Source organism: Dendrobates tinctorius, unplaced genomic scaffold (genome assembly GCF_039654945.1).
Source record: "Dendrobates tinctorius isolate UK_male_01 unplaced genomic scaffold, ASM3965494v1 ptg000086l, whole genome shotgun sequence".
Lineage (NCBI taxonomy): Eukaryota > Metazoa > Chordata > Amphibia > Anura > Dendrobatidae > Dendrobates > Dendrobates tinctorius.
Window position 1 is genome coordinate 18,429,842 of NW_027361754.1, and position 27,269 is coordinate 18,457,110.

A 27,269-nucleotide genomic window follows, 5' to 3' on the forward strand; every position below is an offset into this window, starting at 1 on the left:
TGGGGCACTGGCTAGCTAGTCGGGCTGAAGCACAGACAGGCAGGCAAGACTCCAGCGAACCCGGCTGGGGCATAACAGGCGACACAGCTGTCACTGGCCAACGAGCATGGCTGAGGCTCAAACAGGAGGCTAGGAAGGCCAGGCGCATGCAAAGGGCACACGAAGAAACAAGGCAAGGCAAGAAACAAGGCAAAGCTAGGTTAGGTATGGAACAAGGAGCGGAACGTAGGCAAAAGCACAGAGCGGGGTCAGAGAGAGAAAAGGGCTAGCATCAGAGCGTAGGCCGAAGCCCAGAGCCGGGTCAAGGGAGTACCTTGAGACTAGCCATGAAATGTGCTAGAGTGCGCGATAGGACAGAGTCTAGCAGCAGAGCATAGGCCGAAGCCCAGAGCCGAGTCAAGGCAGAACCTTGAGACTAAACATGGAATGTGCAAGAGAGCTCAAAAGGTAAGAGAGGAGGAATGGTGCGTGTGCCAGGAGGCACAACAGAGAACCATAAGTAAGAGGAGAGGAATGGTGCGTGTGCCAGGAGGCACTACAGAGCACCATAGGTTAGAGTGGAGGAGTAGTGCGTGTGCCAGGAGGCACAACAGAGCACCATAGGTAAGAGCAAGGAAGAACAAGCAAGGCAAAGCATAGCAAAGGCAAGACATGGCAAAGCAGGCAAGGCAGAGAACACAGGAAGGACTACAAGTCCAAGCATGGCAGAGACAAAACATGACACAAAGGACAAACACAAGACAAGGCCCGGAACAAGAGGCAGAGTACAAGCACAGAGCGTGTGCAGAGACGCACTACAGGGCAGAGTGCAGGAGCACAGAATACAGAGAGCGACCGAGCAGACCAAGCAGCCATGCAGGGAAGCAACACGATACTCAGGCCCCGACCATAGGGAGGGGCGGTCTGATATAGGGCATTAACACCTGCACTTCCGGGTCAGGACCAGGGGAGAACTTCCGGTTCAGATCCTCCAGGATCATGGAGAGCGTTGCTAGATCAGACTGGCCTGGACCATAGAGAAGGTCAAATGATCAGGGGCTCCACAAACACTGAGAGGTTAGCTGGGTCAGGCAGTGCTGGAACATAGGAAAGGTCACATGATCAGGGGCTCCAGGAATACAGAGGATTGCAGAATCAGAGCAGAGACAGATGGTTACCTAGCAACGGCATGCAGCCATGAGGTAAGGCGTGCGTGCACACTGCTCCAGGCATCTTGCAGCACAACAGTCACGAGGTGCGTGTGCACACTGCTTCCAGGGATCTTGCAGCATGAGACATAATGGGCATGAGAATTCAGTGCACGTGCACACTGCTCCAGGGGTCATGTGGCACAACAGACATGGCGGGCATGACAGGCATAACGGACATGGCGGGCATGACACACCGTATAGCGGTGTACGCTCCTCACACACTACCGTGTACCGGCTGGTATCACAGACAAATAGAAGCTATCTGTGTGTGACTCTGGAAAAACAAGCCGAGGAGATTTTCCATTTTTCCAGACCTACAACTTCTCGAGCTGTCCGCTTTTCAAACAGTTTTGTATATCTGCTGTTTGATTACGCTCAAAACTATACAGAGACAGCGTGTGTCACTCCGTATAAAAATAGACGGAGATTGACATTTTTCCATACAAACACCGTATAGCGGTGTACGCTCCTCACACACTACCGTGTACCGGCTGGTATCATGGACAAATAGAAGCTATCTGTGTGTGACTCTGGAAAAACAACCGAGGAGATTTTCCATTTTTCCATACCTACACCTTATAGAGCTGTCCGCCTTTCAAACAGTTTAGTATATCTGCTGTTTGATTATGCTCAAAACTATACAGAGACAGCGTGTGTCACTCCGTATAAAAATAGACTGAGATTGACAATTTTCCATACAGACACCGTATAGCGGTGTACGCTCCTCACACACTACCGTGTACCGGCTGGTATCACAGACAAATAGAAGCTATCTGTGTGTGACTCTGGAAAAACAAGCCGAGGAGATTTTCCATTTTTCCAGACCTACAACTTCTCGAGCTGTCTGCTTTTCAAACAGTTTCGTATGTCTGCTGTTTGATTATGCTCAAAACTATACAGAGACAGCGTGTGTCACTCCGTATAAAAATAGACGGAGACTGGCAATTTTCCTTACAGACACTGTATAGAGCTGTCCGATTCTCAAACAGGATTGTATATCTGCCGTTCACATTACAGTCACATCTATACAGAGTCAGCGTCAGTGTGACACTCCGTAAATACATATACGGAGATTGTTAGTTACACAAAAAACGTATACAGCTGTACACTTCTGATACAGTTCCGTATATCTGCTTGCTGGCTTACGGTCAAATACATACTGGGGGAGCGTCAGTGACTAACAAAATATATACGTAGATTTAATTTTTTTAATATACCTTACACAGCTGGACGCTACTCATACAGTACCATCTCTCTGCTGGTATTTTTGGTGCATTTTCCCAAACATGAGGAAGTATGGTGGAAGAGGCCGCGGACGTGGGCAGGGGGGTGCAGCTGGTACTGATGATGGTGGTGCATCAGCTGGTTCTGGCAAAAGCACAATAGCAGCTAAGGCAGGAGGTGTGGAGCCTGCGTTATCGTCTGGCCCAAGAAGGCCAGTAAGGTTCCCTTTTCTTGGAGTAGGAAAACCGCTTTTAAAGCCGGAGCATCAGGAACAGGTTTTGGCGTACATTGCCGAAACAGCCACCAGTTCTATTGCCTCCTCTTCTGAACATTCGAAAGCTGCAAGCACGGAGTCGTCAGTGCAGGGTTCTGGTCAGGAAAAACACCTTTCCTGGTGTCCTTCACCCCCACCAAAAGTTAAGGATGCGGCAGCCCACACATCAGATTACTCTATGGAGCTCTTTTCACATAACATGCCTGGGTTATCCAGTCAAATCATGAATTCCCCAGTCCAAGATGAATCTGACATGGAGTGCACTGATGCATAGCCACTGCTAGATGATTCTGCTGGTACATTCACCCAGAGCACTATATTGCCCTCGCAGTCTACTGAGCCAGAATCTGACCCTGATGAAACTCAGGTGCCCCTTCCCACATACTATACCACCTTACACGGTGACACAGAGGAAGGTAAAGAGGAAGGTGCAGATGACTTTGAAGAGGAGGTGATGATTGACCCAGCTCTTGACCCGGATTGGCATCCATTGGGGGAGTAGGGTGGCGCTGGCAATAGTTCAGATAAGGAGAAGGATCCGCAGCAGGCATTTACATCGCAGCAGCGGTTATCTGGCAGGCCCATAGATGTCCAAAAACGTGGACCAGAAAACTAAAAGAGTTGCAGGACAGCTTGGCCAGACGGTCAACTTAGCACAGCTTGCAAGGCCAGAAAATGTATACCATAGTAGGAAGAGTGCAGTGTGGCACTTCTTTGTCCAAAATCCTACTGATGAGGCAAAGGTTACCTGTAAGAAGTGCGGAAGGACCTTTAGCCGAGGTAAACAACTCAGAAATGTGAATACCAGTTGCATGCTTAGACATTTAATCAACATGCACTTGCAAACGTGGACGGACTACATAACCTCAGGTAGCATATGTGCACCTGCTCCGACTGAAGGTAGCCAGCAATGCTCCATCACTTCCCCCACTGTCAGATCACCGCCACCGTTAAGCACACCACCAGCACTAAATGTGGAGGTGTCGTCGAAAGACCAAAGCACTCAGGGAATCACAATGGTTTTGCTACACAACACTGAATCTAGGCCATCACCACCAATACCATCACCAACCCCCTCTCACTCCGTCCGGTCCACCGCTACTTCCCCCATATGCAGCTCTCCAGTCCAGCTCACCCTACCAGACACTCTGAGTAGGACAAGAAAGTACTCATCCTCTCATCCGCGTACACTGTGTTGCCTACATTGCCAAACTAATCTCATTAGAGATGATGCCCTACCGTTTGGTTGAAAGCGAAGCTTTCCCCGAGCTCATGGCCTACACAGTCCCACGCTATGACCTACCAAGTAGGCACTTCTTTTCTCGAAAAGCCATCCCAGCCCTCCACCTGCATGTGAAAGACCGCATTGTCCATGCACGCAAGCAATCAGTGAGTGGAAAGGTGCACCTCACAACAGATGCATGGTCCAGTAGGCATGGCCAGGGCCATTACGTGTCCATCACTGCGCTAATGTGGTGGATCCAGGCTCCACAGGGGACAGCGGCAGTGGAACAGTGCTGCCTAGCTCACGGTATAGGAAACAGTTGGCTGTAGGCTTTCGACCCTTCTCCTCCTCCATAAGCGAAAGCTCGTCCACAGAGCGCAGTTGCACGAGCACTCCATCCGCAGCTGGCAGTGTTGCACACGAGGTGTCCCACTATCGAACAGCTAGTGGTAAGCGTCAGCAGGCTGTGTTAAAGATGATGTCTTTGGGCGACAACAGACACACCGAGGAGGTACTGGCCGACTACTTGCAGCGACACACTGAGTCATGGCTGGGCACTCTACATCTTGAGCCAGGCAAGGTAGTCAGTGATAACGGACGTAATTTTGTGGCAGCCATAGCCCGTGCAAAACTCACACACATACCTTGCCTGGCTCACACTTTGAACCTGGTGGTGCAGTGCTTCCTTAATTATTATCCAGAGTTAACATCCCTGCTCCATAAGGTGTGAAGACTGTGCTCGCACATCCATCGCTCAAGCGTCCACTCCACTCACATGCAGAAGCTGCAGCAGTTGCTCCACCTCCCCAAGCACCGCCTAATCATAGACGTTGCAACAAGGTGGAATTCCACCCTGCACATGGTTGAGAGGCTGTGCGAACAGTGGCAGGCTGTAATGCATTTGTGGGAGGATACACGGGCAGGCAGTTTGAGGGAACACATGGAATTGTTGGGTGTGCAGTGGACAAAGCTGAAAGACATCTGTAAAGTCCTTCAGTGTTTTGAGGAATGCACACGGCTGGTAAGTGCAGACGACACCATCATAAGCATGCGTCTTATGCGTCTGCTCATGCAAAGTTTGATGCACATTAAGGATCTGGCGTCTGCAGCAGAGGAGGAACAAGAGGAGGAGGAGGAGGAGGGAAGCCTTGCTGACTGTCAGCCATTGTCTGGTCAAGGAACTGCCCTGGACGAGGTGGAGGAAGACGAGGAAGAGAAGGAGGAGGAGGATGAGGGGGATGATTATTTTGGGCAGGAGGATGCTTCTCAGGGGGCAAGTGAAAAAGTTGGCTTTCCAAGGTCAGGTACAGTGTTTGTGCATGACTGTAGGGATGTGGATTTGCCAGAAAGTGCTCCTCCACCCAGCACTGGCAGTGCATTATTGACACCTGGAACATTGGCCCACATGTGCGATTATGCCTTGTGGGTCCTAAAAAGGGACTCCCGCATTGCCAAAATGATGAAGGATGACGACTACTGGCTGGCCAGCATCCTCGATCCATGCTACAAAGGCAAATTACACAACATCATGCCACAGGAGAACCTAGAGATAATATTGGCTAACAAACAAGCAACTCTGGTAAACCGTTTGTTTGAGGCTTTCCCAGCACACAGCAGCGGTGCTGGATCTCCCACGAGCCGTAGTGGGCACAATGGAAGAGGTGTTCGTGGTGCACACAGCCAAAGTGGCGTTGGAGACAGGGGTTTAATGACCATGTTGTGGAATGATTTCACAAGTACCGCTCACACGACTGCTAATACTGCATCGATTACAAGTGATAGGAGACAGCAGTTGTCAACTATAGTTACAAACTACTTCTCCTCCCATATCGATGTTCTCCCTCACAGGTCATTCCCCTTTGACTATTGGACCTCTAAACTGGACACCTGGCCTGAATTGGCACACTATGCCTTACAGGAGCTCACTTGCCCTGCTGCTAGTGTGTTATCTGAAAGAGTCTTCAGTGCTGCTGGATCAATCCTGACAGAAAAAAGGACCTGTCTGTTGACACAAAATGTTGATGATCTAGCCTTCATTAAAATGAAACATGCATTGGTTTCAAAGGATTTTGTCCCACCTTCCCCTGATGACACATAGGTTGCCAGAAAACTGCCTCGCTTTTGTCCTCCTCGTCCTCGGACTTGCCCAATTCCACCATTTGCAGCAGCTGAATGTCCAGCCTACACATCAACATATGCCATTTTTTAAACCTCCCTAACTGGGTTGCTCCCCCCCAAGGGCTGGGGTAAACACCTGGTGCACCCGGGCAAGTGCCGTTGCTCTGAAAAGGTGGATGGGCCCACTGATGGCCGACGGCACTGACACAGGGCCCCTCATAGTACAATACAGTGTCTCTGATGGTGGGGGGACCCACTCACCATCAGACACACCAGCGTACTATGAGGGGCCCTGTGCCAGTACTGTCGCCCATGAGTGTGCTCCCCCTGCTTGGTCATGGCCACAGCACTTGCAAGTTGCAATACTTACCTCTCCCTGCTCCACCGCTGTGTAGTCTGGCCAGTTAAAGCCTTCACTGGGACGACCACTAGAAATTTCGTGCATTGATCGATGATGTAGCTATGGCCTGTCCTGCTGGCCTCTACCTTCAGATGATCAATGGCTACCATTTGTAATGGACATCAACTTACAAGCGGATGCAGTGGTGCTTTATGATCACCTTTCACAGTTGTGATAGTCACAGACGTGTGACATTCCTGCCACCATTTTTCAAGGTCTACTCTCATGGCAATCCAATAGAATCGCCTACGGCCTGTGGCTTCTGTCTTTTGCACTCCAAAATGACCAGACACATCATGATAGGCAGTGAGGATGACATCTCTCCCTGTGATCACAATTTGATGGAGACGAGTAACGGTGATGTGATCCACGCTACTGTGATAAAGCAATCCTTTCATGACAAAGAACCATTTTCGCTGTCTCCACAGACACAGTAATTGAGGGTCTGCATCGCCTCTGCAACATCTATGGGGAGGTTTTCCAGCGATGAGTAATTCCCAAATTTCTGCTAACACTTGACTTTCCATCTGTACTTGTATCCATGTAGTTTCCAGTAGCGGAGAGTCTAGACTGGCTTACTGAGATTGAAATATATACGAAGATTTAAAAGTACCACAACGCTGTATACTGTTGTACGCTTTGAATACCTTTCCCTTTTTCTACTTTTTAAATTCGGGTGTAATACATAGTGAGCCTGTGAGTGTGTGTCTTACTCCGGAAGTATAGAAATTTACAATTACCCCTAGACTGGATACACCTGGTATGTGCTGATACAGTACCTTTGTTCAAATATTTTTATTACGGTATCATCCATAGTGAGTGAGCGTGTGTGGTTTATGCCTTCTATATATACGGTGAATCGGAGATACCAATTTTTACCCTATACTCGATACAGTTTGTATCTTGTTATACTCTACCTTTGTTCGACATTTAGTATTACGGTCAAATCCATACTGATTAAGCGTCTGAGAGTGACTACTGAGCTATGTATACGGAGATTTCAATTGTACCCTATAATATATATACTTGCTATCTTGTTATCCAGTACCTTTTTTACAACATTTTTTATTATGGTCAAACCCAGACTGAGTGAGCGTCTGAGGGTGACTCCGGAAATATATACCGAGATTTCAAATTTGGCCAACACTGTATACAGCTGTACGCTTCTGCTACCGTAACGTTTTTTGCTATTTAGATTCTGGTGTAATCTATAATGAGCCTGTGAACGTCTGTCTGTTACTTCGGAAATATATTTGGAGCTTTAAGATTATCCCAACACTGTATACAGCTGTACGCTTGTGTTACATTACCCATTTACACCTTTTCATATTCTTGTGTAATCTATACTGGGCCAGAGATCGTTTGTGTCCGCCTCCTGAAATATATCCAGGTTTCATAATGTTTACACTATACTATATATACCTTGTATCTGATGATACTGTACCCTTTTTCAACTTTTTATTTTATTGTGTAATCCATACTGAGCCTATGAGCATCTGTGTTTGACTCATGAAATATATACGGAGATTTATTGTTATCCCTAGACTGTATAGAGCTGTACGGTTCTGATACAGTACCATATATCTGCTGTTATTTTGGGTCCATTTTCCAAATCATGAGGAAGTATGGTGGAAGAGGACGCAGACATGGGCGTGGGGGGCCACCTGGTACTGATGGTGGTGGTGGTGCATCTGCTGGTAGTGCCAAAAACACAATAGCAGCTAAGGCAGGAGGTGTTGAGCCTGCCTCATGGTGTAGCTCCGGAAGGCCTGTAACTTGGCTCCCTTTTCTGGGAGAAGGTAGACTTCTTTTAAAGCCGGAGCATCAGGAACTGTTTTTGGTTTACAAACAGCCTCCACCTCTATCACCTCCTCTTCTGAAGTTTCAAAAAAATGCAAGCACTGCAGTGCAGGCTTCTGGTCAGGAGCAACCCCTTTCCTTGTGTCCTTCAACCACACCAAAAGTGAAGGATGCGGCAGCACACACTTCAGATTACTCCACGGAGCTCTTTTCACATACCATGCCTGGGTTAATTAAAAATGGGACCCATCATATACTGGAGCATTCCAAATGGGGGACATCAGACACTGGAGCAGCATTTACGGGGCCCATTATATATGGAGCATTATTTGGGCCCATCATCCACTAAAGCATCTTCTATGAGGCCCATCATATACTGGAGCATTATAAATGGGGCAGATCAGACACTGGAGCAACATCTATGAGGCACATTATACACTGGAGCATTAGAAATGGGGCCCATTATATATGGAGCATTATTTGGGCCCATCATACATTGGAGCATCATCCATGAGGCCCATCATATACTGGAGAATTATAAATGGGGCAGATCAGACACTGGAGCAGCATCTATGGGGCACATTATACACTGGAGCATTAGAATTGGGGCCCATTATATATGGAGCATTATTTGGGCCCATCATACACTGGAGCATCATCCATGAGGCCCATCATATACTGGAGCATTATAAATGGGGCAGATCAGACACTGGAGCAGCATCTATGGGGCCCATTATACACTGGAGCATTAGAAATGGGGCCCGTTATATATGGAGCATTATTTGGGCCCATCATACACTGGAGCATCATCCATGAGGCCCATCATATACTGGAGCATTATAAATGGGGCAGATCAGACACTGGAGAAGCATCTATGGGGCACATTATACAATGGAGCATTAGAAATGGGGCCCGTTATATATGGAGCATTATTTGGGCCCATCATACACTGGAGCATCATCCATGAGGCCCATCATATACTGGAGCATTATAAATGGGGCAGATCAGACACTGGAGCAGCATCTATGGGGCACATTATACAATGGAGCATTAGAAATGGGGCCCATTATATATGGAGCATTATTTGGGCCCATCATACACTGGAGCATCATCCATGAGGCCCATCATATACTGGAGCATTATAAATGGGACAGATCAGACACTGGAGCAGCATCTATGGGGCACATTATACACTGGAGCATTAGAAATGAGGCCCATTATATATGGAGTATTATTTGGGCCCATAACTCACTGGAGCATCGTCCATAGGGACCATCATATACTGTAGCATTATGTGGAGCTCATCATATACTGTATGGAGCATTATATGTGACCAATTATTCTGTATGGAGAAATATATGAGGCTCATAATTCTGTATGGCGCACAATGTGGTGGCCATAATACTGTATGGAGTAATATACTGTCCTTTTTTTGAGCTATTGTACAATTTAAAATAGATATCAGTCATGTCATGTAAGCAGTGAAGTATTTGTCATTGTACTATACCTATATTTCTGTGTCGTATCGGAGCATCATGAGTTGTGGTATGTGTTTAAGGAAAAAAAGGGAGAAAAGAGACACAGGATAACATGCACGCAACAGCAGAATGTCCATGTGAAAAAAGGCTTTTATTGACATACAATAGCCAGAGAGATCCAAGTGTACAATGAAAACAATTAAAAACTAGGGATGGGCGAATCCTGAAATATTCGGAATCGCTAGGCTGTAACGAGTCCGACTTGGAAACTCGCTATTCGTTGCAAGCCTAGCGAGTCCAATGTTAATGAATGGGGATGCGAGATTTGCAGCGATTCCTGTGCTGGGGAGGAGGAGAATGGGGATGCATTTTTTTTTTTTGCAGAGTTTCTTAGTGATTTTGTGTCAGCAGCTGGACACAAAATCGCTAAGAAACTAGGATTGCTTGTATTAAACTGTTAAAAAACTAGCTAGGAGTTCTCTCTCTCTGTTTTGCAGTGATTCCTGTGCTGGGGAAGAGGAGAATGGGGATGGAGAGAGAGAGAGAGAGAACTCCTAGCTACTTTTTTCACAGTTTAATACAAGCAATCCTAGTTTCTTAGCGATTTTGTGTCCATCTAGGACACACAAAACTAGCTAGGAGTTCTCTCTCTCTCTCCCCTCCAGCACAGGAATCGCTGCAAAACTCGCATCCCCATTCTCCTCCTCCCCAGCACAGGAATCCCCCAGCACAGGAATCGCTGCAAAACAGAGAGAGAGAACTCCTAGCTAGTTTTTTCACAGTTTAATACAAGCAATCCTAGTTTCTTAGCGATTTTGTGTCCAGCTGCTGACACAAAATCGCTAAGAAACTCTGCAAAAACTAGGATTGCCATTCATTTGCATTGGACTCGTTACTGTGCGAGTAATCGCTTGGAAACTCGCAGAGTACCGACTCCTGCGAGTCCCCTACTACTCGCAGAGTAACGAGTCCTAACGAGTAGATTCGCCCATCCCTATTAAAAACCACAAATTAAACAAAAGTGGGCATGTGGAGAACACATGCAGTATACAAAGGAAGAAATGTTTATATAAATAAGCGTTTCAAAAAAATGCATTCACAACAATGCCCTCTATCACCATATAATATGCATAAATTGTTTAGTATAAACATATGGACAATTTGCAGCAATAAAATCCGATCAGTCTAATAGTCACTTGTAGGTATGTAAACAATCCAAATGATTACCATGCAAGTCCATAGATGAGGGAAGGCAATTGCTGGATCACATGAAAATTACCTAAGCATACTCACACTGCCCACAGAACCCAATGCGTGTCGCTGCTAACCTGCAGCTTCGTCAGGGGAAGTAGCCAGGAATGATATCAAGTCCCCTTTATAGTACAATTGCAACTGTAATCACTACAGCGCACGCCGACACCTGAGTGCGGCCTCAGCTGTGTGATGAAGATAACCTGAGTCCAGAATGAGTCATGATGCCTGCGCAGTAGATAGCATTGTATTCCTGAGAGATTGTCAACAAGACACTAGCAGTTCAGAAGCCAGTGACCAGGAACCAGGAGGTGCCCCACATGTAACAAAGCTGCTGCTCTGTAAGCCAGGCAGGGAGGGGGGAGGGTGGTTTTAAATATATGGAGCATTATTTGGGCCCATCATACACTGGAGCATCATCCATGAGGCCCATCATATACTGGAGCATTATAAATGGGACAGGTCAGACACTGGAGCAGCATCTATGGGGCACATTATACACTGGAAGCATTAGAAATGGGGCCCATTATATATGGAGCATTATTTGGGCCCATAACTCACTGGAGCATCGTCCATAGGGACCATCATATACTGTAGCATTATGTGGAGCTCATCATATACTGTATGGAGCATTATATGTGACCAATTATTCTGTATGGAGAAATATATGGGGCTCATTATTCTGTATGGCGCACAATGTGGTGGCCATAACACTGTATGGAGTAATATACTGTCCTTTTTATGAGCTATTGTACAATTTAAAATAGATCAGTCATGTCATGTAAGCAGTGAAGTATGTGTCATTGTACGATACCTATATTTCTGTGTCATATCGGAGCATCATGAGTTGTGGTATGTGTTAAAGGGGCGCACTGACACTCTTTGGCCCAGGGCACACGAAAACATGGAGCCAGCCCAACCCCTCCACAACTTTAGCCAAATAACCCCCAGTTTTCAATGCGTAACTATTATTATGAAGTAAATTAAGGTTGACAAGCTTCAGTAATAAGAATTGATGTTTTTGGCATTGAAATGGGCACTGTAGGTGTGTTTCCTGTCCTCCACTTCCTGCCGACTTTGCTTCCCCATAACTTGCATTGGGTTTCGTGTTTCAGTCGGCCTCTGACTTTTCACTATAGTCGGCCGATTTCGTTCGACCCGACTTTTGCGAAAGTCGGGTTTCATGAAACCGACTCGACGCTAAAAAAGGCAAAGTCGCTCATCTCTAGTTCCAACATCACGGCTGAGTTTGCAGTTGAATACATTTGCTATAAACCACTCTGAAGGACAAAGCTTCGACACTCATCATTTGTTGATCCCAGTAAGTACACATGCATCTACAAACAATTAGCTTGCATGTAATTTTATAACAATACTCTAATTGGGTATTAACCATCACGTATACCTTTATTATTACCCTACTAGCATCTTAACCCACTATTGAATACACCTTCTACCTGTGGACTTAAGAATATACAGTATTTCAGCACCCTCAACCATAAAAGTGAGTATATCAGATTTCTTGATATCTTTATATAAACCAGGTATACCTTTTACGCTCAGTATAGCGCGGTGAATACTTCATTTATTTATCATAATTCAACCTATTAACAGGGTCAGACACAGAACCTGTCCTTCACCAGCAGCTTCTTAGTAGCCTTAGTAGCCTTCCCTCCCCCGGGTGGTCAGCGCCAGTGTATAGCAGTTTATCTGCAATAATTAATATTTATGTACCATAAGCCATGCTCATGAGTTTAAAACTGATCGGGTAGGGGGTGATACATCTGACATTCATGCAAAAAAAAACAAAACACTATCTTCATGTTATTATGCCAGAACTTTCTTGAAGTTGTTGTCCATATATAACATATATCAAGCATCCACAAGATTGGTGATAGATGTGTAATTGTTGGGAGTATAACCATTGGGATGCCCACTGATCAAGAGAACACATGTCCCAAAATCCCCTGTGGAATGGAGCTGCAGTGAGTATGTGTGACCACCTTTCTCTATTCGCACAGGTTACATTGGTCCCACCTTTATCAAAATTTGTATTAGTCTCAGTAACTGGGTCCGTAGTAATTATAAATTTATCTACCCTGTGGGTGTGGTTTGTAGGACAACCCCTTTAGTTGGATTGATTAATCTCCATCATTTATTGGTGTCAGAAAATAGGGAATGTGGGAATGACTAAAGGTCTCAATTTTGTATTACAGCAACCCAACTTCTATAAAAATTTTTATACAACTGTATCATTATTAAAAAGGAAAACTCCCTAATGCTATCATAAAAAATGGAATTGAAGTCCGCGTCCATTTACTATAGAGATAAATAGTCACTTTCACTTGCCGTAGACAGATAAATAGCCGTCCTCATTTCCCGTAGACCGATAAGTAGCCATCCTCACCTCCCATAGAGAGATTGATAGCGTCCTCACTTCCTTTATAGAGATTGATAGTCATCCTCACTTTCTGTAGAGAGACAAATAGCCACCCCCCACTTCCTGTAGAGAGACAAATAGCCACCCCCACTTCCTGTAGAGAGACAAATCCCCGCCCCCTACTTCCTGTAGAGCGCTAGTTGCTCTCACTTCCTGTAGAGAGATAAATATGGTATTCCCATCCCCACTCTGAGTCCACCATACACATGTCGCTAATTCACAGGATCTATAGTGTCATACATTTGCGCAAACACTCCACCATGTCTCTAGAATACATTAGCTCAGCTGTTATCTACATTTGTCAAGAGACAATGCAATTACGCACTACCGCCCTGAATTAGTGGCAGCAATGTAAATAAAGGTAAGAGAAGCATCGCTTGTGTCTCCGGCTTTGGAGATATAGAATGGACATAGTAAAAAGACTATGAATGATGAATAATAGTTTATGATAAGTACTAGAATCTATTATTATAATTGGCTGCAACAGATATAAGCACCCGGAGATGCAAGAAATATTTTCACAGCAAGGAGGAGACTTTTATAGGGGACAAGTCATCTTCCTTTATCAGCATAGAGCATGCTCCCGGATAGGCGGCCACAGACATAAAAAATGGAACAAGGTTGCGAAACAACAAATTCGAACAACCACCAGAAAATGTCATTGGTGAGGAAGGAGAACAGTAGGTCACAGAACTAGTGGGAAATATTTCCTCTAAACCACCTACCCATGCCCAGACGTCTATATTAAGTAAAGGACTGTCCTTTTACCCTGAAACTAAAATAGACTACTTTCAGTTGCAGTTATATTCATATAATTTCTCCAGATCCCAAAAAAAGTTTGGTTTTCTCTTTGTCTATTGATAAATCTATCACCATTGAACTAACTTTGGAAAAGTCTTCATTGTTTAGAGGAGCATTTACTTTGGCTGATAATTTCCCAATTATGACACTAAACAGTCCACCAATCAACTCAACGACAAGCAAACCGCTCATGCGGCGTGGTAAAATGACTTAAAAGCACAAATAAAAAGGAAATGTGCTGCGAAGAACAATGGTACTGTATGCGCACAGAACAATCGTATTAACCATTCTTCTGTGTGCTTGTGAGTGTGGTCGGCCTGTCTACACAGACTATTAAACAGACAACGATCAGCCTAACTTTAGCCGATTGGCAGTCAGCTACAACCCGTGATCGCCCGGTGTAAATATCCCCTAACAAGAGCAGTTTTGTTCCACCCAATGCGACACTGGTTTTATTTCAACTGTACAAAATGGTAAGAAAAATTTTAGGGAAACTAGACAATTGAATGTTTTTTGTGCCCCAAAAATGATGATCAAAGAGATTGAAGCCCTTGATGATCTTGTCCATGACACCACCTTGTCTGGTAGCACGGAGAAGATCCAAGTGAGTATAATGTGCACATGACAGGGGTTAATGCCTTCCTGGATGTACTGCGGTGATACTAAAAGTGTATATCAGAAGGGCCTGGATAAGTCAGATATAGCATTCATGGGTGTGATTTTAGTGCAAGTTACATAAGGGGTTGGAGGAAGATGACTCAGTTACCATCAAAGAAAGAGAATTGTGAAATTAGAAGGAAAAATTAGACTGGTCACCTCATTATACGAGAAGGTAGGATGGTGGCCGCCTAATGGTACGGTAAGGTGGGGTGGTGGTCATATTATAAAATGGGAAGTTAGGGTTGTGGTCACCTTATGATACAGAAAGATGAGATGTGGTCACCTTATTATACAGGAAGGTGGAGTAGTGGTCTCATTATAGAGGAAGGTGGAGTTGTAGTCATCTTATTATATGTGAAGATGGGGTTCTGGTCATCTTACTATATGGGAAGGTGGGATGGTGGTCGCCTTATTGTAGAGTAAGTTGGGGTAGTGGTAACTTTATTATATGGTAAGGTGTGGTAGTGGTCACCTTATTATACAGGAAGGCGGGGTAGTGGTCATGTTACAGTATTATATGGGAAGGTGGGGTAGTGGATACCTTATTATACAGGAAGGTGGGACTATGGTCACCTCCTTGTACAGTAAATTGGGTTGAGGCCAATTTTATTATATGGGAAGGCGGGATAGTAGTCACCTTATTATACAGTAGGGTGGAGTAGTGGTCAACTTTTTATACAGGAAGGTGGGGTTGAGGTCATTTTATTATACGGGAAGGTGGGATTGTGGTCATCTTATTATACAGAAAGATGGTGTGATTTTAGTGCAGGTTACATAAAGGGTTGATAGGAAGATGACTGATCAGTGATGAAAGAATTGTGTAATTAAAAGCTAAAATGTCACTAGTCGCCTTTTATACAGGACGGTGGGGCAGTGATCATCTTATGCGACAAGATGGGATAGCGGTCACCTTATTATATGGGAAGGCGGGGTTGTGGTCACCTTATTATACGAGAAGGAGGGATAGCTGTCACCTTATTCTACGGGAAAGTGGGATATTGGTCACCTTATATGAGAAGGCTGGATAGTTGTCACCTTTTTATATGGAAAGGTGGGATAGTGGTCAATTTATTATACTGCAAGATGGGATAGTGGCCACCTTATTATAAGGGAAGGTGGGATAGTGTTCACCTTATATGGGAAGGCAGGATAGTAGTCACCTTATTATACAGAAAGGCAGGATATTTGTCACCTTTTTATATGGGAAGGTGGGATAATGGTCACCTTATTATACGGGAAGGTGGGATAGTCGTCACCATATTATACGGGAAGGTAGGATAGTGGTCATCTTATTATACGGGAAGATGGGATAGTGGTCATCTTACTATATGGGAAGGTGGGATAGTGGTCACCATATTATGTAGGAAGGTGGGATAGTGGTCACCTCATTATACAGTAAGGTGGGGTAGTGGTCACCTTTTACAGAAAGGTGGAATAGTGGTCGCGTTATTGTAAGGGAAGGTGGGGTAGTGGTCATCTTACTATATGGGAAGGTGGGGTAGTAGCCACCTTATTGTATGTGAAGGTAGTGTTGTGGTCATGTTATTGTACCAGAAGGAGGAGTAGTGGTCACCTTATTATACGAGAAGGTGGGGTTGTGGTTACCTTATTGTATGGGAAGTTTGGGTAGATATCATCTTATTAAACGGAAAGGTGAGCCTGTGGCCACCTTATTATACAGGAAGGTGGGATAGCGGTCACCTTATTATATCAGAAGATATTTTTTTAATTTCAAACTGATTTTAATTCTCAAATTTAATTCTCCGTCTGGGCTCCTTGGCCCTACTGACTATAATCAGGAAATGTTCCTGGCTTACCCATAGAAGACTCCTCCTATTGGTTAACCTTGCTATTCTGTTCGTTACCACTATACACTTGTTACTGTATGTTCTGGTCATTTTTGACCGGACCTAATAAAGTCTTGATTTTTAGCTAATTTGTGTTTTAATTGAATAATTTTTGCAGTATTATATTGTATGTGAACCTGGTTGTTTATAAACAAATGAAAAATGGAAAGAAAAGCTAACTTTTTATTTTTTTTTGTGTCAAAACATTTAACATGGCTTTATTGGAATATTTATACATTGTTAGAGTGTTAGCGACTCCTGGAGTGGACCCTCTGGGTCGCGGCACCAACCCTCCCAGGGCGAGCTAGCCTAGTGAGGACCACCCCCTATATAGGGAGTGTCAGGAGCAAGCCCCAGGGGATACGATACCACGACTGCTGGCACCAGGCGGCCGGCTCACAGGAGATAACGAGACTATGTGACTGGAGGGTGCAGGATCCTAGGGAACACAGGAGAATACACGGGAGTGCGCTGAATACAGGATAGTGCAAGACGGGTACACGTTGGCACATAAGGCGTGTAGCGAGTAACACATCCGGAGGTAAACAAAGCAGGACGCGTGCAAGGAGCACGACAGGGTACAGAATGAGACAACAGTCGTGCAAGGAGGTGTAACAGAACACAGAAATAGAGTGAATGCCAGGAGGCACGACTGAGCAAGAAACAAGGGACAAGATACGAGAGGTTGTGCCAGGAGGCACAACTGAGCATGAAGCAACAAGGGTTCAGAGCAAGTGCTAGGAGCACCACAGAATAGCAGACAGAGCAGAGGACCTGAGAACAGCGCACAGCCAGGCTGGGACACAGCTGACCCAGCCAGGAAGCACAACAATAATCAGGCACCTCCCCTAGGGGGAGGTCGTCTGATATAGCACATGACTACTACTGGTTCCGGGTCAGGACCTAGCCAGAAAGCACATGACCACTACAGGTTCCGGGTCAGGTCCTCCATTACCATAGAGAGGACCGAACCCTATACAGCACTGACATGAGCGCGCAAGCGCAAATGTGACATAAAGGAGGAAACCCGGGGACTAGAGCTGTGCGTGCGCACCCGACGGGGACCCCCGAGGGACCGCCGTACCGGAGGGAGTGACGTCGGGGCCGAAGCCCCGCCTCCTGGTGAGCGCGGCATAACATACATATTGCATATTTAACGATGATCCTTCAGAACTCTGTTGTCTGTATATGTCCTCTCTGCTCTCTCCAGCTGGACTGAAAATGAAACTGGATAGACTACTATGGCAATTGTCTACTGAGAAGATAAAATAAAACACCCCCCACCCTTTAGGATAAGAGCTCAGAGTAAAGCAAACACACTTTTCAGACAGAATTTATTAGTACTCTTTCAGGTCAGCATTTCACAGAAATTAGATCAGGGAACACAAGTAAAAAAAGAGAATATGTTCATTTACAATATGAAATGTTCAGAACTGAATTACATGAACAGCAGGGTAAAAATATTTGGCCCATAACTATACTGGAAGGTAATCCATCAGCAGTATTGTAATGAGAAAATGTATGTATGTGTAAATCTGCATGGACCGAAAGGACCTAAATAAATTGATAAATAGTAGTAGATGTAATATATAGTCCAAATTGAGATTATAGCTCCTTTATTTTACTCATAAAATGGCTGGAGATCACTATAAAAGGCTATTGGTCATTTTTGACCGAACAGTACAAGTGTATAAAAAATTGTGGAGCAAAAAGTAAACAAAAAAAAAAAGTACCCATAGTAAGAACCTCTCAAATGAGGAAAAGTCAATCAACCACAAGTTTCAGAACCGCATCTTGAATATTTTCAAAAAATATTAAAGTTCAAAATCGGTCGTTTTTGACCGAACATAACAGCAGGGTTAATTATGTACACCAAGGTATTCCCATCTAGTGGACTAAGTACTAACTGCATTTTCCCTACACAGTAATATACATCTTACAGCAATGCAGTATATAACATTATATACACAGTAAAAAATTAACTAATGGTTTTCCAGGACAAGTGTGGGGAATCATACCGTCTTTGTAACCCCTTACACTAACACGCTGTGAGGATTCTCCAGTACCAGGACTGGGCGGTACTGTGTCCACAAGTATGCGATTTGCATACTTTCGACCACACTCCGAATAGACGCTATCTGGCCTCTCTCAATACACTTGCATTGAGCGAGGCTGTGTCCATCTAGTTGGCATGTGACAGCAGGTATGCCCATCAGATGCTTATGGTCACTCTCGCGACATCGGAGAATCCTCAGCGTGTAGTGCGCACAATGTGAGGATTCACAGGTCTGCAGTCAATAAGAGTGACTGCAGACTTGTAGCTTAAGGTCAGACATTCCCTTTAGGGGCCAAATGAATTAGTGAGAAACAAAAAGGTATCGGATACTCTGGACATGATGGCCCAGAAATTCAGAATTACTAAACTCAGATCTAGAGTAAAGAGTTGCTCTAGGAATGATGTGATACGACCAACAGGGTTTTTTTTTTAACTTACATGAAATAGAAACAACCTGTACTCACCACCTGTCCCGGTGTCGTTTCAGTGTCGGGGATCATATGACATTGCTATTTCACGTGAGCCTTGCAGCTCATCTGCGGCCATTGCACTCTCACTTTCTTCAGAAAGTGATATCGGGAGGCAGTTGTAGAGCAGTAAAGTAACAGTTTGCACTTCTTCCAGGCTCATGTGACATAGCAATGGCGACGCCATCACTGGAACACAACGCCACTATAGGCGAATCCAGCCTGCTTTTATTTTATTTGAAGGAATGCAGAAATTGAAAGGGAACAATCCCTTTAAGGTCCATGTACAGTGGGTACGGAAAGTATTCAGACCCCTTTAAATATTTCACTCTTTATTTCATTGCAGCCATTTGGTAAATTCAAAAGGTTCCTTTTTTTCCTCATTAATGTACACTCTGCACCCCATCTTGACTGAAAAAAACGGAAATATAGTAACTTTTGCAAATTTATTAAAAAAGAAAAACTGAAATATCACATGGTCATAAGTATTCAGACCCTTTGCTCAGACACTCTTATTTAAGTCACATGCTGCCCATTTCCTTGTGATCCTCCTTGAGTTGGTTCTACTGCTTCATTGGAGTCCAGCTGTTTATCCCCTTTCTACCATGAGACATCCTATTCTGTCAATGTGACCAGAGCCAATTTGACCATGGACGGAATAGTACGTCTTAGCGATCGGCCACGCACACGGGCGGTGTGCAGCCGATCGAGGCCGGGTGTCAGCTGATTCTCACAGCTGACACCCAGCACTAAGTGCCAGGAGTGGTCATGGCACTTTAACCCCCAGAATACTGAGATCGAACACAATCGCAGCATTCCAGGAGCAGGCAGATGGCTGACAGCCCCTCTGCCTTTTAATCTGAGACCCTGCAGCGTGACATGGGGTCCCAATCGCTGCCATGGTAACCCAATGTCATCATGACGACTTCAGAGTTACCAGCGCTGAGAAACTTCCTGTTACGTGTAGTGCATGTCAGGAAGTCTCGCAGGTCAGTGTGCAGAAAGTGCAGCGCTGACAGCTTATAAGGCATGCAGATCTGCATGCCATATAAGCGATCAGCTTGCACAAAATGAGTGTCCTATAGTGGGACAAAGTGTACAAACTGGAATGAAGTAAAAATAAAATTATCTTAAATTATTGTAAAGATCAAAAATATGGATATAAATATGCATGGTACCTCTGAAAACGTCATCTTGTCCCGCAAAAAACGAGCCCCGCCATACAGCCTCATAAGTGAAAAAAGTTATAGCTCTCAGAATATAGTGATGCAAAAACAATTATTTTTCTATAAAATAGTTTTTATTATATAAAAGTGCTAAAACATGAAAAATGATATAAATGAGGTATCGCTGTCATCATACTGCCCTGAAGAATAATACTGCTTTATCAATTTTATCACTCACGGAACGGTGTAAACAACCTCCCCCCCAAAAAAAGCAACTCATGAATTGCTGGTTTTTGATCATTCTCTCTCCCAAAAATCGGGATAGAAAGCGATCAAAAAATGTCATGTGCCCGAAAATGGTACCAATAAAAATGATAACTTGTCCTGCAAAGAGCAAGACCTCAAATTATTCTGTGGGCCAAAATATGGAAAAATTATAGCTCTCAAAATGTGGTGATACAAAAACAATTTTTTGCAATAAAAAATGTCTTTTAGCGTGTGGCAGCTGCCGAACATAAAACCCCGCTATAACGCCTCTTTCAGAATGTCCTGATATTTCCGGTACTGGAGATGTTAGTGTCCGTGTGTGTAATACTTGCGGCACATGTGTGGCATGTGTGTGCCGCATCAGTACCACAAAGACGGGCGCCAGGGATGAAGCGTTACTGTAAGCGCTGTTCCCCGGTGCCGGGTGATAAACACGTCTCTCATCATTCTCCCCTGCTCGGCCGGCGATCGGCGCAAGCAGGGGAGAATGATGAGAGTTACATTTAACCCCTTAATGACCACCGATATGCCTTTTAACAGCCGCAGTTAAGGGTACTTAAACCACAGCATGGCTTTTTAATGGCGCTGAGGTTTAAGGTTACAACGCCCCCCAGCGTCAGAATTTCTCTGGGGTCTCGGCTGCCGGGGGTAGCCGAGACCCAAGCGAACATGATTTGGGTGGTTTTTACCGACCTCGGTGTTGCGATCACCGTTATTAATGGTATAACGGTGTCTGCAAAAAAAGTCCGACTTTCCATTTAATTTCTCTCCTCTGATGTGATCGCACATCAGAGGAGGGAGAAATAGGGTCCCTAGATCACCCCCCTGATACCTCCATTGTCCCTGCAGGCCACCCTGAAGTCCCCCGGGCTGCCGGCTTCTTCTTCCGGGAGAAAATGGCGGGCGCATGCGCAGTGCACTGCCGAGATCTGACGGCCGGCACCCGGCAGCAATAGATTTCTTCCAATTGGTTCATTTAGATCACTGTGATAGACCATATCACAGTGATTAAAATAAAAAAAATAATAAATCAACACCCCTTTATCACCCCCCCCTTAGTTAGGGAAAAATAATAAGATAAAAAATAAATTATTTATTTCAATTTTCCCATTAGGGTTAGAGTTGGGCTAAAGTTAGGGTTAGGGTTGGGGCTACAGTTGCGGTTAGGGTTTTGATTATGGTTACGATTAGGGTTAGGGTTGGGATTAGGGTTAGAGATGTTTTAGGGAAAGGTTTGTGGTTAGGGTTGGGATTAGGATTATGGTGTGTTGGGGTTAGGGTTGGAGTTAGAATTGGGGGTTTCCACTGTTTAGGCACATCAGGGGCTTTCCAAACACGACATGGCGTCCGATCTCAATTCCAGCCAATTCTGCGTTGAAAAAGTCAAATAGCTTTTCCTTCATTCCTCCGTGGTTTGTAGCCGGGCTGGTCGCATTAGCACCGCTCCAGGTTGTAAACTATTTAAACCCTTCAGATGGATTGCAACGTGGGACTTGACTGTACGGCGGACAGGTAAATTGTTGCTATTTTATTTTGGGTTTTTTTACAGAAAAACAATGGCTTCGATTGGATTGGGAGTGAAATAAAGATGGAAAAAATGTGTATTTATTTAATTAAGACTCTTTATTCTTAATGTGTGTGTTTTTTAACCCTTTCACACTAGTGGATTAATAATGAATAGGTGTCTTATTGACACCTCTCCATTATTAATCAGGCTTAATGTCACCTTACAATAGCAAGGTGACATTAACCCCTTATTACCCCATATGCCACCCACTACAGGGCAATAGGAAGAGAGGCGGTAAGTGCCAGAATTGGCGCATCTTACAGATGCGCCATTTCTGGGGTGGCTGGGAGCAGATTTTTTTAGCCAGGGGGGGGCCAAAAACAATAGTCCCTCTCTAGGCTATTAATTTCTGCTCTAAGGCCGGGGTCACACTGGCGAGGAATACGGCCGAGTGAGAGGCGCTAAAAGCACGCATTAGACACGGACCAATGATTCTCTATGGGGTCCCTCGCACCAGGCGTATATTTCTCATCCGTATTCTACTGTCCGTGCCAATCGCAGCATGCTGCGATTGTCAGCGTACTACGGCCGTAGTACGCCAATGCAAGTCTATGGGTGCGCAAAAAATACGCATTACACACGGACCACACATGTGACTTGTGAGAAATACGCACCCGGTGTCTTTTAGCAAAGCCGGCAATTCAGTGCACGATACAGTAAACTCACACTGACAGTTTTAATAAAGAAACGAAAGAATAGATATATACACATAGAATACACATATATATAAATATATATATATATGCATTCTATGTGTCTATATCTATTCTTTCGTTTCTGTTAGAAACCCTGTCATAGGGCTCCATTATATGTCCATTTTGCAAGCCTGCGAGAAAATCTCGCCATACGGATGCCATACAGATTACATACGGATGCTTACATGCGTAAAATACGCGACCACACCTTGATTACGGATGACATACTGAGCACTATTTAGGGGTCATTCATCCGTATTACGCATGTAAAATACTGACCGTATTTTGCGTCTGTTAGTGTGACCCCGGCCTAAGTCACTTGCTTGCCCTCTCTGGTGGAGAAAATTGCGCGGGAGCCCACGCAAGTTTTTTATGTGAATTACCTTATATACTCGTGTATAAGCCGACCCGAGTATAAGCCGCCCCTCCTAATTTTGCCATAAAAAACTGGGAAAATGTATTGATTCGCGTATAAGCCTAGGGTGGAAAATGCAGCAGCTACTGGTAAATTTCAAAAATAAAAATAGATACCAATAAAAGTAAAATTAATTGAGACATCAGTAGGTTAAATGTTTTTGAATATCCATATTGAATCAGGAGCCCCATATAATGCTCCATACAGTTCATGATGGCCCCATAAGATGCTCCATACAAAATACACCCCATATAATGTTGCACAAAGGTTAATAATGGCCCCATAAGACATTCCATAGATCATGCCCCATATGCTGCCCCATAAAATGCTCCATAGATTATGCCCCATAAGATGCTCCATTAAATGCTCCATAGGTTATGCCCTCATAAAATGCTCCATAGATTATGCCCCATATGCTTCTCCAAAGATTATGCCCTATATGCTGCCCCATAAGATGCTCCATAGAATAGGCCTTCTAAGCTGCCCCATAAGATGCTCTCTAGATTATGCCCCATTTGCTGCCCCATAGAATAGGCTCCATAAGATGCTCTATAGATTATGCCCCATATGCTGCCCCATAAAGTGCTCCATAGATTATGCCCCCATATGCTGCCCTGTAAGATGCTCCATAGATTATGCCCCATATGCTGACCCATGAGATGCTCCATAGATTATGCCCCCATATGCTGCCCCATAAGATGCTCTATAGATTATGCCCCCATATGATGCTGCATAGATTATGCCCCCATATGCTGACCCATAAGATGCTCCATAGATTATGCCCCCACATGCTTCCCCATAAAATGCCCCATAGATTATGCCCCCATATGCTGCCCCATAAAATGCTCCATAGATTATGCCCCCATATGCTGCCCCATAAGATGCTCCATAGATTATGCCCCCATATGATGCTGCATAGATTATGCCCCCATATGCTGACCCATAAGATGCTCCATAGATTATGCCGCCACATGCTGCCCCATAAAATGCCCCATAGATTATGCCCCCATATGCTGACCCATAAGATGGTCCATAGATTATGCCCCCATATGCTGCCCCATAAGATGCTCCATAGATTATGCCCCCATATGCTACCCCATATGATGCTCCATAGACTATGCTCCCATATGCTGCCCCATAAGATGCTCCATAGATTATGCCCCCATACGCTGCCTCATAAGATGCTCCATAGATCATGCCCCCATATGCTGCCCCATAAGATGCTCCATAGATTATGCCCCCCATAAGATGCTCCATAGATTATGCCCCCATAAAAGGGTCCATAAGATGCTCCATAGATTATGCCTCATATGCTGCCCCATAGGATGCTCCATAGATTTTGCCCTATATGCTGCTGCTGCAAATAAAAAATGACATACTCACCTCTCGTTGCTGGGGGCCAGGTGCCGGTGTGCTGAGCAGGTGGTGCCCCCGATGCACTGGTTCAGGGCCCCCGCACCTGAGATATTCACCTGTCCCTGGTCCAACGCTGCTTGCCATTGTCTGCTGGGTCTGTCAGTGACTGTTCAGGCAGCAGAGGAAACGGCGCGCACTAACCACGTCATCGCACCCTCTGCTGCCTGAACGTCACTGACAGAGGACGCGGAGGACAGCGGCGAGCAGTGTTGGAATGGGGACAGGTGAATATTGCATATACTTACCCGCCTGGCGCATCTCTGCAGCCCCGTTCTCCCACGGTCTCTGGCGCCTGCCTTCAGCGGTCATGTGGTACCGCTCATTAAAGTCATTAATATGCGCATATTCATGACTTTATTGAGCGGTACCACGTGACCACTGAAGGCAAGCGCCTGAGACCGTGGGACAAGCAGGGGGCTGCAGAGACGCGCCAGGGGAGTCAGTATGATCTGACACCCCCGATCACCCTCCCCCGCCAACCACCTGGCGTATATGACTCGCGTATGGGCTGAAAATCTCGGCTTATGCGCGAGTATATATGGTAATCCTTTAATTTAACACCTACAGCTCCAAAATTTTTACACACATACACTACTAACGTTATTAGTGAGGGACATACAGTTAGGTCCATGTATATTTGGACAGAGACAACATTTTTCTAATTTTGGTTCTAGACATTACCACAATGAATTTTAAACAAAACAATTCAGATGCAGTTGAAGTTCAGACTTTCAGCATTCATTTGAGGGTATCCACATTAAAATTTAATGAAGGGTTTAGGAGTTTCAGCTCCTTAACATGTGCCACCCTGTTTTTAAAGGGACCAAAAGTAATAGGACAATTGACTCCAAGGCTATTTCATGGACAGGTGTGGGCAATCCCTTCGTTATGTCATTCTCAATTAAGCAGATAAAAGGCCTGGAGTTGATTTGAGGTGTGGTGCTTGCATTTGGAAGGTTTTGCTGTGAAGGAAACATGCGGTCAAAGGAGCTCTCCAGGCAGGTGAAACAAGCCATCCTTAAGCTGCAAAAACAGAAAAAACACATCCGAGAAATTGCTACAACATTAGGAGTGGCAAAATCTACAGTTTGGTACATCCTGAGAAAGAAAGAAAGCACTGGTGAACTCATCAATGCAAAAAGACCTGAGCGCCCACGGAAGACAACAGTGGTGGATGATCGCAGAATAGTCTCCATGGTGAAGAGAATCCCCTTCACAACAGCCAATCAAGTGAACAACACTCTCCAGGAGGTAGGTGTATCAATATCCAAATCTACCATAAAGAGAAGACTGCATGAAAGTAAATACAGAGGGTTCACTGCACGGTGCAAGCCACTCATATGCATCAAGAATCAAAAGGCTAGACTGGACTTTGCTAAAAAACATCTAAAAAAGACAGCACAGTTCTGGAAGAACATTCTTTGGACAGATGAAACCAAGATCAACCTCTACCAGAATGATGGAAGGAGAAAAGTATGGCGAAGGCGTGGTACAGCTCATGATCCAAAGCATACCACATCATCTGTAAAACACGGCAGACGCAGTGTGATGGTTCGGGCATGCATGGCTGCCAGTGGCACTGGGTCACTAGTGTTTATTGATGATGTGACACAGGACAGAAGCAGCCGAATGAATTCTGAGGTACTCAGAGCCATACTGTGTGCTCAGATCCAGCCAGATGCAGCCAAACTTATTGGTCGTCATTTCATGCTACAGATGGACAATGATCCAAAACATAAAGCCAAAGCAACCCAAGAGTTTATTAAAGCAAAGAAGTGGAATATTCTTGAATGGCCAAGTCAGTCACTTGATATCAACCCAAATGAGCATGCATTTCACTTGTTGAAGACTAAACTTCAGACAGAAAGGCCCACAAACAAACAGCAACTGAAAACCACCGCAGTGAAGGCCTGGCAGAGCATCAAAAAGGAGGAAACACAGCATCTGGTGATGTCCATGAGTTCAAGACTTCAGGCAGTCGTTGCCAACAAAGGGTTTTCAACCAAGTACTAGAAATGAACATTTTATTTACAATTATTTAATCTGTCCAATTACTTTTGGTCCCTTTAAAAACAGGGTGGCACATGTTAAGGAGCTGAAACTCCTAAACCCTTCATTCAATTTTAATGTGGATACCTCAAATGAAAGCTGAAAGTCTGAACTTCAACTGCATCTGAATTGTTTTGTTTAAAATTCATTGTGGTAATGTCTAGAACCAAAATGAGAAAAATGTTATTTCTGTCCAAATATATATGGACCTAACTGTATATAAATCTAATGGATATGCAATGGTTTTCTGTATGTAAACCATGTCTCATATCCTGTCGGGTGCCGTAATGATTTTACAGATGCCGGCAATCGAATTTTCACCTATTCTGCTATCTATAGCTCTATGAAATATAAATATATATATGTGTGTCAATATTATATATATATATATATATACATACAGTGGGGCAAAAAAGTATTTAGTCAGTCAGCAATAGTGCAAGTTCCACCACTTAAAAAGATG